Source organism: Macaca thibetana, chromosome 1 (assembly GCF_024542745.1).
Source record: "Macaca thibetana thibetana isolate TM-01 chromosome 1, ASM2454274v1, whole genome shotgun sequence".
In the NCBI taxonomy this organism is placed as follows: domain Eukaryota; kingdom Metazoa; phylum Chordata; class Mammalia; order Primates; family Cercopithecidae; genus Macaca; species Macaca thibetana.
Genome location: NC_065578.1, coordinates 188080339 through 188094205, shown reverse-complemented (window position 1 = coordinate 188094205; position 13867 = coordinate 188080339). Strand labels below are relative to the sequence as shown.

At 44.8% G+C, this 13867-nt stretch overlaps 2 protein-coding genes across 20 annotated transcripts in view; both read right to left on the bottom strand.

The window, feature by feature from the left end:
* The window catches only part of MRPS14 (mitochondrial ribosomal protein S14), an 868813-nt gene that overhangs the window by 161994 nt on the left and 692952 nt on the right, over positions 1-13867 (bottom strand). The window lies entirely within an intron of this gene.
* Positions 1-13867, bottom strand: part of KIAA0040 (KIAA0040 ortholog) — a 34747-nt gene that overhangs the window by 16464 nt on the left and 4416 nt on the right. For 2 of the 4 annotated variants that reach the window (XM_050767510.1, XM_050767488.1), the window contains exon 2: positions 2788-2861. The exons of the other annotated variants lie outside the window; for them this stretch is intronic. The gene's annotated coding sequence lies outside the window, so the exon portion shown is untranslated. The remainder of the gene's footprint in view (positions 1-2787; positions 2862-13867) is intronic. 4 annotated transcript variants of the gene reach the window in all.

Sequence of the window (13867 nt, the reverse complement as noted above, 5' to 3'; positions counted from 1 at the left end):
TTCTCTCCATTCCCCGACCCCACACCCCAGTCCCCATCCTGCCTACTTCACCAAGTCCTGTTCACCCACCTGGTCCCTGGAAGCATTTTAAGCTCATCTCCCCTGGATTTAACTCACTCAGGAGTAGGGACTATGGTACATGTTCTCTGTGCTGTCATCTATGTAGAGAAGAGCCATGCAGGGGGCTTAAAAAATATAAATGAGGACAAAAGGCAAGCCTTACATAGCAGATTTAACCTCCAGTTTGATGGGTTGATCCTGATCTGTGGTTAATCAGACAAATGATAAGGGTGAGGGATATGTGCAAGAGGAATTAATGCATATCAGAACGCCCCTGGGCACAATACAAACAGCTGGCCCAAGGGTGCAATTAAGCGAGGAGTCAGAGGACCCTCTCCTAGTCCCAGTTCAGTTGTCCTCCAGGCCTTTGACCTTGGGCAAAATCAGTTAAGCTTTCTGAGCCCTTTCCTCATCTGAGAAATGAGGTTATCACTCAACCTGGATATCTCTCAAGATTATTGTGAAGAACAGACAAGACATGTGGAAGAACACTGAGCAGGGAAAACTGCAATCTCAATGCAAGGTAGTGGTATTTTAGGGGATTATATTAAAAGGCTGAATTAAAGCTCAAAGTGGAAAACTGAGCTTCTCTTACTGATACAGTCCTCCACCCTCCTATCCCCTCTCTTCCCCCCAGTCTGTAGTTATTAGAAGCTACATTTCCAATGTGGAGAATTCATAGGGGAACTCTAATACCACTCACACTTCTGTTCGTCATCTGTATGTATATATTTTATATATATACACACACACATGATCTGACCACATCCTGGTATTAGTGCTAATGAAACCTGTAGCCATGGTTACAGTGAACTATCTTGGTTATACAGTTCTCATTTTCATTTTTCAAAATAGTTTGGTAAAGGATTTTGGAGCCAATGTTTGTGGGTGTGGTAAAGTGTCTAGGTGAAGTTTTGTTTTTGGAGAGCCAGAGCCAAGGCTCTGAGGTCATCTGTGAGTTAGGAGCGGTTTAGCGGGGCGTTGCCTTTTCTGTTCCACAAATAAAGGGAAACCTCTGCTTCTGGCCGACTCCAATAACTGATGCTTAAGTGTTCAAACATCATATCCTCTTGGAAGGAAAAGGTGTTTTTTGAAAAAGCATGAGAACAACCAAACACTTGTGTCATTCAGGGTCTCCCTGCCACACAGGTGGTAATTAAAAGTTGCATAATTCTCTTTACTACTAGAGATGGGAACTTAAGAGTTCTGCAAACTTTGTGGCAATAACAGAATGACTGACATATTTCTTTTCGTTAGTGGTGGTGGGGGAGACATTTACAGGCTGGAATAGCTGAAAACTAACGGAGTGGCAAAAATATACAGTTATGCAACTCAAAAGCGATACAGATACGGTTCTATTTTCCTTTCCATTTTGTCCCTTCGTTTAATGTTAACAAAATTTCTGGGCAATTAAAAGCCAAAAGCTACCTTACTGCAATATTAAGTCTTAAAATGCAAAGATCAAATCATAGAGGGAGTGAGCATAAATATTCTCATTACAAATAACTCACCTCTGTGGAATGTTCAGTGTGGTGGATTTCAGATTTGCCAGGCTTTGGGTTGCAGCTTCCGCCTCAGAGGGTGGGCTGTGCAGAGGAGTTCATGTGTCTGAGGATAAATCTTTATTTCCTCTCTGCATGGGCTTAAATCTGCATTCCTAATGTTGCAGGGAGTGTTCTTTTTTTATGGTTTTGATAAATAATGGTTGATGAATGCAGAGAACATATATGAGTGAGCTAAAATACTTATTGAATACCCATCCAGTGTCAGGTTAAGTAGCGTGCCTTTTTTTTTTTTTTGGCTTCAGCACCTTCTTTCTTTGATACAGATGACATATGCTTAGTCTCATCACGTGCAGCTTTAGTTGCCTGCGTGCAGATATTGTTATCCCTAAGAACAGCCGTCACCTCTTCCCTGATGCCCTCAGCATGCCCAAACGTTTTCCTCTCCATCCTTGAAATGCCCTTCCCAAAGGAGATGGCAGGTATTGCAAATTCTTGAATTGGGAGTATGTATGGAAGAAACTGCTTAAGCTGGGGATTGCAGGGGGGTGTCCCATATTGCAGGGGGAACCCCCCTCGACACAGGGTTCCCTCAGCCTCATCCCCTCATTCCTTCCCGTCCACCACCTCTGCTCCATCCATGCCTGGTGACCTCAAGGCTTTGTGGGAGAACCTCTGTACTTAAGTACTTAAGGCCACTGGGAGCTGGTGGGGATGGTCAGAGAGGCCAGGGAACTCAGCCCTTGTCTCCGAGCTCTCCATGGTGTGGCCTCAGGGCTGAGCTATCTGCAGGCTGCCCACCAGACTTTAGGCTTTATCTCCCCTTAGCAGCCCAGACATATGTTTTATCAGACCAACCCTCAAAGTATCAGGGTCTTGAAGAAGTAACATGTTAGGTGGGAGTGCTTTGATAGAGCAAGATATTCTGAATGTTAGACTCTACACATGACAGTTAGAAGGCAGAAGATGCCCTAGGGATGGCAGTTGGCCTAGAGCAGCCAGAGAAGAAAGTGGATGTCCTTGTAGTGCCTCATAGGGGTAGGCAGTTATGCTTCTCAGTGGAGAATCTGTGGGGCCTAGGCCCCCTGTTCTGGCTTTGACTTTTATCTGATTTTACTTATTCACATTCTCGTAACTTGCCCTAGGAGCCAAATTCTTGGCTCAAGGGTAGTTTGAGTGCACAGGAAGCTAATGGATTGAGGAATGAGAAGCAGTTATGACTCACTCAGTGTGTGTCCTTGGGAAGGTCACTCAGCTGCTTTGAGTCTCAGTTTCTTCATCTCCAAAATGGGGAAAAATCTAGAAGAATACACAAGAAAATGATAGCATGTACTGCCCCTTTGGAGGGAAATTGGGGGCAGTGCTGGAAGGGAGACTGGCTTTTTCTCTCATTCCTTTGGTACCATTCTGAATGTCTGATCACATGTATACACTTTCTAAATTAAACCAACAAGTGGAAGTGAGTACCTGCTCACAGGGTCCTTAGGTAAAAGCACAGAGTGCATGTAATGTATGTCTGGGCGGTTAGGAACTGTACAAATATTTAGAGTCATAATTGGTATTATTCCCAGCAGTTGCAGGGGTATGGCAAAAAAAAAAAAAGTCACTCCTCAATTCCGCCAGATAGTCAAAGTGGCCTGAAATTCTTGGGAAATTTGGTCCAATGTTGGGAGGTCTTCCTGCCTCCAACCCAGAATGGCTGGATGGAGACCACTCCTAAATCCTCTCCACAACCAGGCCAGCCCCTTCACCTACTTGTGTAGTGGAGCTGAGGCCGCTGCTGGGTAACTTGTGTCCTCCATGTGTACAAATGACCCCAGATTTCCAAGGGCTAGCCAGCATGTCCACTCTGCTGAGCAAGTTCTGACAAGCACATTCCATCCATTGCCAGGAGGCAGGGGGCAGCACCTTCAGTGTGAGCAGAGGGAATGGTACCTACATTTGTGGCTGCCTTTTGCTTGGCCTCTGAGGCTGGGGAGAGCTTTGTATAAAATGTGTGTGAGTCTCCCTTAGGTTGTTTACTGAGTCCCTATAATAAAAATAATGCTGCAAGCATATTGTTCTTTATACATGAAGAGGCTAATAGCACTAATAACAACTGTTTGCATCAATAAAATATGCCATTTGAATGATTTTTCCTGTAGTTGCATGTGGATTTCGTGGTCAAGAAGTATTAGTTAAGTATTTACTAGTTAACTGACATAGTGCTGGAGGGGGAAAAAAACTGTACCAACTGGTTCTTATCCTAAAAGAGTTTCTTCATGAACCTTAGAGCACTGAAGTCCTGCTCTGCTTAGCCAAGTGGTAGGGCAAGTCATAGAGCTTCATGAGCCTCAGGCTCCTGGTTTCTAAGATGGGAAGACAATGATGATAACATCAATTGCCCTCACTATTCAGTGTGGTTGTGAAAGTCAAATGATAATATATATGAGAGTTCTTTGTAAACTGAAAATGTCCTACAAAGTTGAAGTTTCAAAAATAATAGTAACTAAATACTAAACTAAATACCAGAAAGTGACAAAATGCAGATACTGTTAGAAAGGAGAGAGATCAATGCTGGCTTAGGTTTTATCAGAGCGGGGGACAGGGGGCGGGGGACATCATGGAGGAGAGGGAGGCTGTGCCAGCTCCTGGGCTGTGTGATTACATGGAGGGCTGGACATTCTGGTGGGGAAAAGGGTGAGTTGGGGTGAGCTACATAGGTTGGAAAAGCCAGAACAGAGGTACAGAGGCCAACAGGTACAGAGTTCGAAATGGGGATGGCAGCGAAGAAGCCTTCTAAGGAAGAGTGAGAACTGAGGTGGCACAGGCAAGCTTGGTGAGATCACAGGGGGCTTTGAAAGCCTAACATGGGGCTGGTGCAACAGCCTCAAGGAGGCCCTGAAAGTTGTGAGCAGAGGAGACCTAATAGCCTCACTGTTTCAGTGGCCACATTCTCTTACCTGACCTTGCTTGTGATGGAAAGTACACCCTACCAGAGCTCGGGATTATGCAGGATTAAGCTCCCAGCCATGGGCTCACTGGCAATCTGCCCTAACCAGTCAGGCAGAGTAATCACAGATACCACAATTAAAAAAAACTTTTATTAATAGCATCCGTTCTCCCTTAGACAAAAATCTAATTATAAACCGAAATGAAATATCACCAAACCAATCAGAAGGAAATGGCTATTTATCTCTTGATCCCTTGGGAATAGGGGGCGAGGGATAAAAACAGGATGCAATCAGTTCTCCCTCCTTCAAACTGGCACCCAGCTGGGCTTGGGTTTATTTATGATTGGTGAAAGTCCGATCAATATCCTACACTGATAACTTAGTTTAGTTTTTTGAAGGCTCCTGAAAACATTGCTTCCTTCAATCTACTGTAATTTGTAGAGGGGAGGGATCTCTTGCCCTATTTCACAGATGAATAATCTTTTCACAGTAAAAGTTTGTTCCAAATTTATTCAAAATTGTAAAGCTGGTTAGTGGCCAATGGCACACAGGGCTCTAGTTTTCCACTTCCCCATGAGATGCTTTCTGCACTAAAGTAACTCCTAAAATGCAACGAGGGCAGCAAGCAGTGGCAACCAATCCCCTTCACAGTTTACAAAGCCTCCCATTTCTCAAACTCTGTGAGATATGGGGTTCCCCTCCAGCTTTGGATCCTTATGCAACCGTAGCTGTCTCTCACCCCACTCCCATCCACTGCCCTGTACCCCATCTCCTGGCCTCTATTCAACATTGTTTTCCTGGGGAAACCTTCCTTGACCTCATTACAGGTCAGAGCCCCTGCTCTGTGCCCTTCGCCATATCTATATTGTCGCTACCACCCATAATCTGTGGTAGGATAATTGTTTAATCATTGTTCTTCCTTTCTAGATGGAATCTATTCCCATCATGGCATCCTCTGCATCTGGGACATATTTTGCCCTTGGGAAATATGTGCTGAATTAACAAATGAACATGTTTATAGATGAAGAAGCTCTGAGGTTCACTGAAATTAAATGACTCGTCTAAGGTCTCATACCTAAGAAAAGATCATGTGCCAATTCCTCTACCTCTAAATAGCCAGTTTTCCTTCTGCTGTGCCACACTAGTTTCTAGGTTCATACAGATCATGTTGGTCAGTTAGAAGGAGATACCCAGGAAAATAAAGTCTGCCAGTTGAAATGTCAATATTTTGGGTTTGGAGAGCTCTTTCAGCCTGGGCAGTATGCTCAAATACCAGGTATTCTTGGGTGCTCCTGAGTCTCAGATCTCTTTCGGAGACTGGCTACTTTTTAATCTCCAGTGAGGCTGTCAGGACTAAGAAACAGATGAGAGCAGCTAAGGCTCGACTTCCAAGGAACATTGGTCTCAAATGGACATCAAGCTTTGTTTTCATGGGGTGCCATGTTGAATATCAAGATTACATCACTTGGAAGTGAGACTACCCCCATGTTGTTAGAAAGCCCTGACTGGCTGTGTTTCTGACTTCTTGGTGTTCTTAATTTTTTACTTTTTAAAAAGATACAGGGTCTCACTCTGTTACCCAGGCTAGTGTGCAGTGGCACGATCACTGTAACCTTGAATTCCTGGGCTCAGGCAATCCTCCTGCCTCAGCCTCCCAAGTAGCTGGGACTGCAGGCGTGCACCACCACACCTGGCTAATTTATTATTATTATTATTATTTTGGTAGAGGCAGGGTCTTCCTATGTTGCCCAGGCTGGTCTTGAACTCCTGGTCTCAAGTTATCCTCCTGCTTCAGCCTCCCAAAGTGCTGGGAGTACAGGCGTGAGACGCTGCGCTTGGCCTCTGTGTGTTCTTCAACTGATATGATTTCATTTGGTAATTTCTGGTTGCAAAGTCAACTGAGTAGAGTATGTGTGTACGTAGGGGGGCTCACTACCTCACTGTTATTACTGTAAAAAGACCTCCCTGCTTTTTCCTGGAGGGAGGAATTTCCTTTGCTGGCTTTTTCTTCCTTCACTGATTCTGGGTTGTTGACACCAATGTGGCCGAGGAAGCCGAGAACTTCCATTTCCATTCTCTGCTGTACAGCAGCAAATTATTCAATTCAACTCACATTTGTTGAGCATCTACTATGTGCATGAAGAACTTCCCTCTCTTCTAAGGCTTTCCCAGATAATGCTGCCTAGTGAGAAGTAGAAAACTTGCTAGCTATCTGGGTAAGGAAATCAGAATTGAACTTTTCTTCTTCTGATAGAGACTTTGGGAATAAAGTCAAGGAATTTATTTTTTTTGTTGGGGAACTGGGCAAGCACAGGCAAAGTACCATAAGGCATGACTGGTTCAGTGTCCCAAGGGAAATTCAAACAAATGCTTATGGAAGCAGCAAGGAGGGAGCCATTAATTCCAATGAGGAATCCAGGGCAGACTTCGATGAGGGTGTGATTTGAGTTGGCATCTACAAGGTACATAGATGGAAAAGAAAGGTGATTCCAGGCTGCTCAAGAAACTGAACTGGCTCAGGGAAAGAATCCAGTCAAAGTGGCCCATGTTCCAACTCAGCTCTAGAGGCCTCCAACCTCCCAATGTTATGGCCGTAACGCTAAAACAGCTCGCTCCACCTGCCCCCCTCTCCCAGGGTCTTCTCGCAGCCACTGCTTTAATTGCCATGGCATTCCAGGGACCAGCCCAGCACCTGAAGGGGATTCTTCAAGGTTCTGGCCCTAGGAGGAGGCTGCTCCTGATGTTCTCTCCCTCCATACCTCATAACATGTTATGACTTGAGTGTCCGGGGTTAGGGCCGTGGACAGGAGTGACTGATGACATACTGGGCTAAAGGACATTCAGGGCTACAATTTCAAATTGTTTTCACATTTCACTGTGAAGGCAGATTACTGTGTTAAGGAAACTTGAGTGTATAGTGAGTTTTTTGCCTCCTCCCTGTCCCTCACCCTTACCCCAACTACATTTTATCTCTTTATACAGCATATCCTTACATTTGACGATAATTCTGACTTCAAATCGGGTGTCACAAGGCCCTGGGTAACCAAAGCCAGTTCCACTTGGCTCACATTCAAAGGGATCCCTCTTTCCCTGCCTCCTCCCCCACACTCAGCCTGCCAACATTTAGCACAAAGTTTGTGGAAACCAAATGACATTTTGCCCTAAGAGTCAAGCCTAGATTGGCCCATGGTCAGAGGTTGTACAACAGAAGCCCAGGAGGCAGCTGCCACCAGAGAGCGGGTTGTGTTTGATCTGCAGCTCTCAGTCTATGCTCTCACCCAGCTTGTGTGACCCTCTCAGATGGACTAGCCTGGGTCAAAGCCTGGTCCCACCACACACTGGCTTCTGAACATGGAAAGTCCCTTTCCCTCTGTGTGCCTTAGTTTCCTCAACTATAAAAGGGGGATAAGAATAGACCCTCTCTCGTAGGATTGTTGTGGGAACCAGAGGAGTTAAATACTCTGTGTGACGTGGGTGAAACAGTGCCTGGCACAGAGCACATCTTCAGTGCATGTTGGCTTTACCTGTCAGGCACCCTGTAGGCATCTGAGCTTGTGACCTCTGCTGGGACCCAAAGCTGAGGAGCTCGAGTATGCAAAAGGGACGACAGGGATGAATCCTGTGTGCATCGTGGAAAGACACTACTGTTTCAATATTTCAGAGCGAGTGAGGAATGCTCAGGCCTGTAAAACTGAGACAAAGTACCCTCTCAATAGGCGAGAAAAAGGAGGATTTGTTAGTCCCGGGGCCATTTTCTGGAATCATGTGTAGCGCAGAGATATCATAGTTGAAAATTTCTTTCCTTCTCTACCACCTCACCTCCCTGACAATGCTTGCTCACTGATAGTACAGAGGCTGCTCCTGTCTGCTTTCCCACTCCACAGTAAGCTATTACAGAGCTTTCTCCTTTGGGTATCCCCAGGGTGTTCAGTGTTGGCACATATTAGATGTACAATAAATGCTTTTTGATTAAGTAACTGACTGACTGGTTATGGTCTGGGGGGATGAGAAAGAACCAGAGTGAAGAGTCTCTCTGTGACGGCTATGCTATCTCCATGGGCCAGGAAGCCCACATTCACTTCTGGCACCCCAAGCTCTCATACCTATGCAAGCTTCTTGTAGGCCCCTGCAGAGTCAGATGATGGGGTGGGATAGCAGGGTAGGCCTCCAGCAGGGTGAGAGGGCCAGGACTAGGGCCTGGGCAGAGCAGGAAGACCTTGCAATGGGCTGAGCTTTCACAGTTGGGGTTGCAGCCCCCACAGCAGCAGCTTATGGTTCAGGTAAGTTGGTCGGACATCTGGGGAGCCAGCGGAACAAGGGTGAAGCAGGACTCAGGGATTCCAGAATGGCACAGCCACAGCCTGAGCAGTGGGTGAAGAGATGGCCGCCCTAGCGAGCAGAGATCCCAGGATAGACTAATCCCAGGAACGGGCTTTTCTCACAGCTCTCAATGAGAGGGACAGGGCTTGTAGCAAGGTGCTTGCAGGCTCCTGGGTGGTAGGTGGTAGGTCCTTGAATCTGTGCCTGCGTTTTGTTTTGTTTTTTAAAAATTCTCCACAGCCTCTAGTATAGTGTCAGGTACACACAGAAGAGATTGAGAACTGTGTATGGGAAAAAATGGAAGAAGCCAGAGTCATGTCCGGGCAGCTTCTGCCATGTAAAGCAAAGCTACCAGGCCTCTTAGGAGTCCTCAAAATTCTCTTTATGCAAAGAGGAGTTGCAGATGACTGACCAAAAGTAAGTGATACACCCTGACAGTGCCTGGGAGAGAGGAGTGAGAATTACCAACTGGACAGAGTCTAGACCTTCCCATGAAGTTACTGCTTTTTGTACCTGCCAGCTGAGATGAATTGGCAAATATATGTATAGCCATATGCTATGAATCTTTGAGTAATAATAAACCTTGAATTGAAAAGGAGAAATTAGAGTTTAGGGAAGAGGTTTCCCAGTTCATTTCTTCTCTGGGGTCTCATGTCACATTACAGGGTCTCTTCCCTGGGCATGGGCTGACCTCACACAGTGCCACCGGAAGGCCTCCTGCCCCACTCCCTACCCTTCTTCTCTCTCTTCCCTTGTCTTATTCTCATGCCCACAGTGTCTGTTCAGAGATAGAGGACAGCCAAAACCATTGGAGGCCTTTTCTCATCTCCTTTCCCCATCGCAGGACACATCTGTTTTGAGAAAGCCTGTGAGTTTTGAAATATAGGACCCAGGCATAGGAGTTCCATGACAGTGTGACAGGGCTGGGAGTTCCTTTTACGGAAGCACACATGTTTATGAACCCATGTTTAATAAGTGGCAACTGTGTGCCAGACACTGTGCACTGGCAATGCAATGATGGAATAATGAAGTCAAAGGGTGCCTGGGGAGGGTCAAACATTATCAATGATCCCACGGGGTTATCAAGAAAATAAGAGACTTAGATTTCATCTCCTTTGAAAATTCTACAGCTTAGGGCCAGCATAAGTGCTCTACCTCTGTGTCCCTGTCATGATGCCTATCATAGCTTTTGTAACACTGCGTTATAACTGCCTCTTGACCTATCTGTCTGCCAAAATGACTGCAATCCCCTGAGAAACAGAATGGCTTCTTATTCATCAGTGGTGGCAGCTGCAGAGTTCCCTTGTAGGAGCTGGGGAAGAGCACTTAGCTTTTGGTGGAGACCTCAATTTCTTCTTCTATAAAATAGGGATGTTACAGGTTGAATATCCCTAATCCGAAAATCCAAAACCCCAAATGCTCCAAAATCTAAAAGTTTTTGAGTGCTGATAGGACACTGAAATGCACATTGGACTTTGAATAGGGATGCTGAACTGGTAATTCCAGTAAAATAAAAATATTCTAAAATCTGAAAAAAAAATCTGAAATCCAAAACATGTCCAGTCCCAAGCATTTTGGATAAGAAATACTCAACCTGGAGTAGTACCTATTTTGTTGAGTTGATGTGAGGGTTAAATAAGGGAAAATAGGTAAAGCACTTAATGTTATCCCCAGCACAGATAGAGTACCCCATAAATATTGCTGTTGCTAGCTGTTGCTTCCTACTCAGTTATACCAAGAAGGGGCTTTAGTTTACCCCCAAATATTTTCTGGGGCTTTAGTTTACCCCAAATATTTTCTATCTCGAACATCCAAATACTCCCAAATCTCTAGGGCAATGAGAGGCAGTATTTAATATCTTTTATTAAAGCATAAGGTCAAATGCATCAAATAAGAGACCAGACAGGAAAAGGTATGCCACTTAATATGTGTATTATCTTCAAGAAAGGAAAATGAATTTATAAGTATGTTGATAAAAGTGTGGGGGAAAGGAAAGCAGTTTCGCAACTCCTCAAAAAAGGTAAAGGTAAGAATTACCATATGATCCACCAATTCCATTCCTAGGTTTATGCCCAAAAGAACTGAAAACAGGTATTCAAACAAATCCTTGTTCACAGCACACTGTTCACAATAGCCACAAGGTGGAAACAACTCCGATGTCGGTCAACAAATAAATAGATAAACTATTATGGTATATGCGCACAATGGAATATGATTCAGCCATAAAAAGGAATGAAGTACCAATACATGCTACAACATACATCAACCCTGAAAACACGTTAAGTGGAAAAGGCCAGTAGCAAAAGGTCACATATTATGTAATTCTATTAATATTAAATATCTAGAATAAGCAACTCCATAGAGGTAGCATGCAGACTGGTGGTTGCTTGGGGCTGGGAAAAGGGAGCAATAGGAAGAAATTTCTTAATGAGGATGGGGTTTTATCTTGGGGTGATGAAAATGTTTTGAAACTAGATGGAGGGGCGATTGCACAACATTCTGAATGTACTAAATGCCACTAAGCTATTCACTTTAAAATGGTTAATTTTATGTAACATAAATTTCACCTCAATTAAAAAAATGCAAGAGGAAATAACAAAATTTCTGGAAAACTAATAGATGTCACATGGGAGAGAATGGCAGAGTTTCCCTTATTAATTGTTTGAGAAATATAAAATGTTGTCTGTGATCTCTTTAGCGTGTATTTATTCATCAATTCCAATGCCAAGTGTTGAATGACCACATGCCCAGTGGTTTAAGTACTTTTCCCCTTACCCTCAGGCCCTACCTTGAAGAAATAATATTTTATAAACCACCAAAATCTTATTCCTGGAAAATGTCAGTCAGGAGCATCCGACCTTCTTCCCCTGTGACACATGCTTTGTGACTGTGTCTCCTCCCTTGTTCCAGACAGTGTGGAGGACTGCAGTGCTTCTGTCTGGAAATGAGGTGTTCTTTCCATGGCCAGCTTTGGGAAGTTGTGCTATCCACCCACTGAAAAGAGTCAAAACCCAGCTCTTTCCTCAAAGGGGTCAATGATGTCCTTATGCAAAACCAAGAAAAGCACAGTCTTTGGAAATCAGCAAGGCACCCGGTAATGCATTGCTTTCTTCCTGTACTCGTGAAGGCTTTGGTCCAAGTATCTTGCAGGGCAAGATCTGAGTTTCTAATTTGGAAACTAGGAAAGCTCTGAGCAGACTGCACCTGGTGGGGTGGTATGCAAGTGTGTTCCCCTTTCCCAGTGGAGGTTTCATTATGGGATGGTGTGGGTCACCCATGTAATGAGCTGCGAGGCTTTTATCTAGGCCACTGTTGTGCTGTGCTGGCAACTGCTACTCAGCAGATTGTGGGCCTTGGGCAGGAGGGAAGTTTCAGGTCAGGAGTGGAAGGTGGGGAAAGAGAAGGGAGGGTGGAAGCCATCAGTCATTTACAAGAAAGGGGTTTCATAGATAAGCTAAGTCTGCAGGACTGGCCTTAAGAGTAACTTATTCTCTTTTGTTATTGACACATCTCCCTAACATAATGTTGAAGAAACTACATATGTTTCTGGTGGGGGTGGGCAGGAATGTATGCCTTAAATTCTTAGCACCACCATTCAATAGGTGGTTACTGAGAGCCTAGCATGCACACTGAAAATTTGTGGGAGCCAAGAAAGTGTGGATGGACATTTGTTAACTCTAGGTTCCAAATCACTGGGAAGGGCACTTTGACCCCAGCGTTAGTTCCTGGGTGGTTTCAGGCCAGTGTGCATGAGTGGCTGACTGGAGCTTGCAGGCTACAGCCAGGGTTTTGGTACATGATGATCACATGCAGAGGGGCTTTTGAAAGCTGGCACTGTGGCCCATGGGGCTGCAGAGGAATCACAGGTTAGAAACCACGAGCAGATGGATGCACACTCAGTATCTTACTTGGGTTGGGGAGGAACAAGAAGCTCTTGACTCAGAGTGCAGCATTCTTTTCTCTTATTTATGGTGGCCACTGTCACATGTCATTCAGGTTAATACACAGCATATCCACTGTACTATTCTGTTTCCATAATACTAAGCTCATGGGACTTCCCTGTTCCCACTGCCTCCTTCCCTGACCCTGCCTCTCTTTCCCTGCCCCTACACCACCTCTGAACCTGTGGCCCACAGCTCTTTTCCCTGTCAGGACAATTTGAAGACTAAACACACTATCACATGCAACTATCCTTATTGTTATTATTTGTATATTACTTTCCTCTCTTCTGCCAATTTTCTTTTTATGACTTGCCTGGGAAACTAAAAAAAAAAAAAAAAAATGCTGCAGGGCTTTTCTGAAGACGATCCAGCTTGAAATTAGGGTTGTATTTGAGGAGAATAAAACGTAACTGAAAAACATCCCATTGGGAGGAAGCTATAGTCAAGAGCAAGGGCATGTCTGCAGTGGCTTCAAAATACAATCATCTCTTCAGTTTTGATGAAGAACTACAGCAATGGTTAGGTTTTGTTTTATTTCTTAGTGACAAACTCCATGGAGAGGCTTGCTCACAATCGTGGGAGAAAGTCTCTTCCCAGGGGTGGGGATTGGGTTTGGATGCCACCATGTCCCTTGGGAGTTGCCCCTGAGAAAGAAATCTTGTGTTTGTGTGAGGTTCGTTTGGGAACTTAGCTGCCCTTTCCTGGTCTCCACTAAATGTCCACTCATGTCCCCAGATGATGCTCTGTTCAGATGGCTCGGACTGATGTGGAGGAAAAGCCAGAAACCTGGCCTGGGCTCTGGCCCTGGGGATTGTCTTTCAAGGAATTTGCACTCGGTTTTCCTTTTGCTGTCCAGGGAGGGAAAAAGTCTATCATGCCACTGTCTTTATCTCCCTTACTGTGCCTGTGACAAGTCTCCTGAATGCCCATTATTCACCTGGAACCCTTCTCACTGAATGGTAAATGACATATCAATATTGGATGTATAATTCTGACTCATCCACTGGTCTCTAGCTCATTCTAGAGAGAAGTTTGAGGAAACACTAAAAGGATTTTAGTTAATTAAGGCACCCGGTGTTGTTTCTCTTCTTGAGGGGTCTTTGGGAACTCT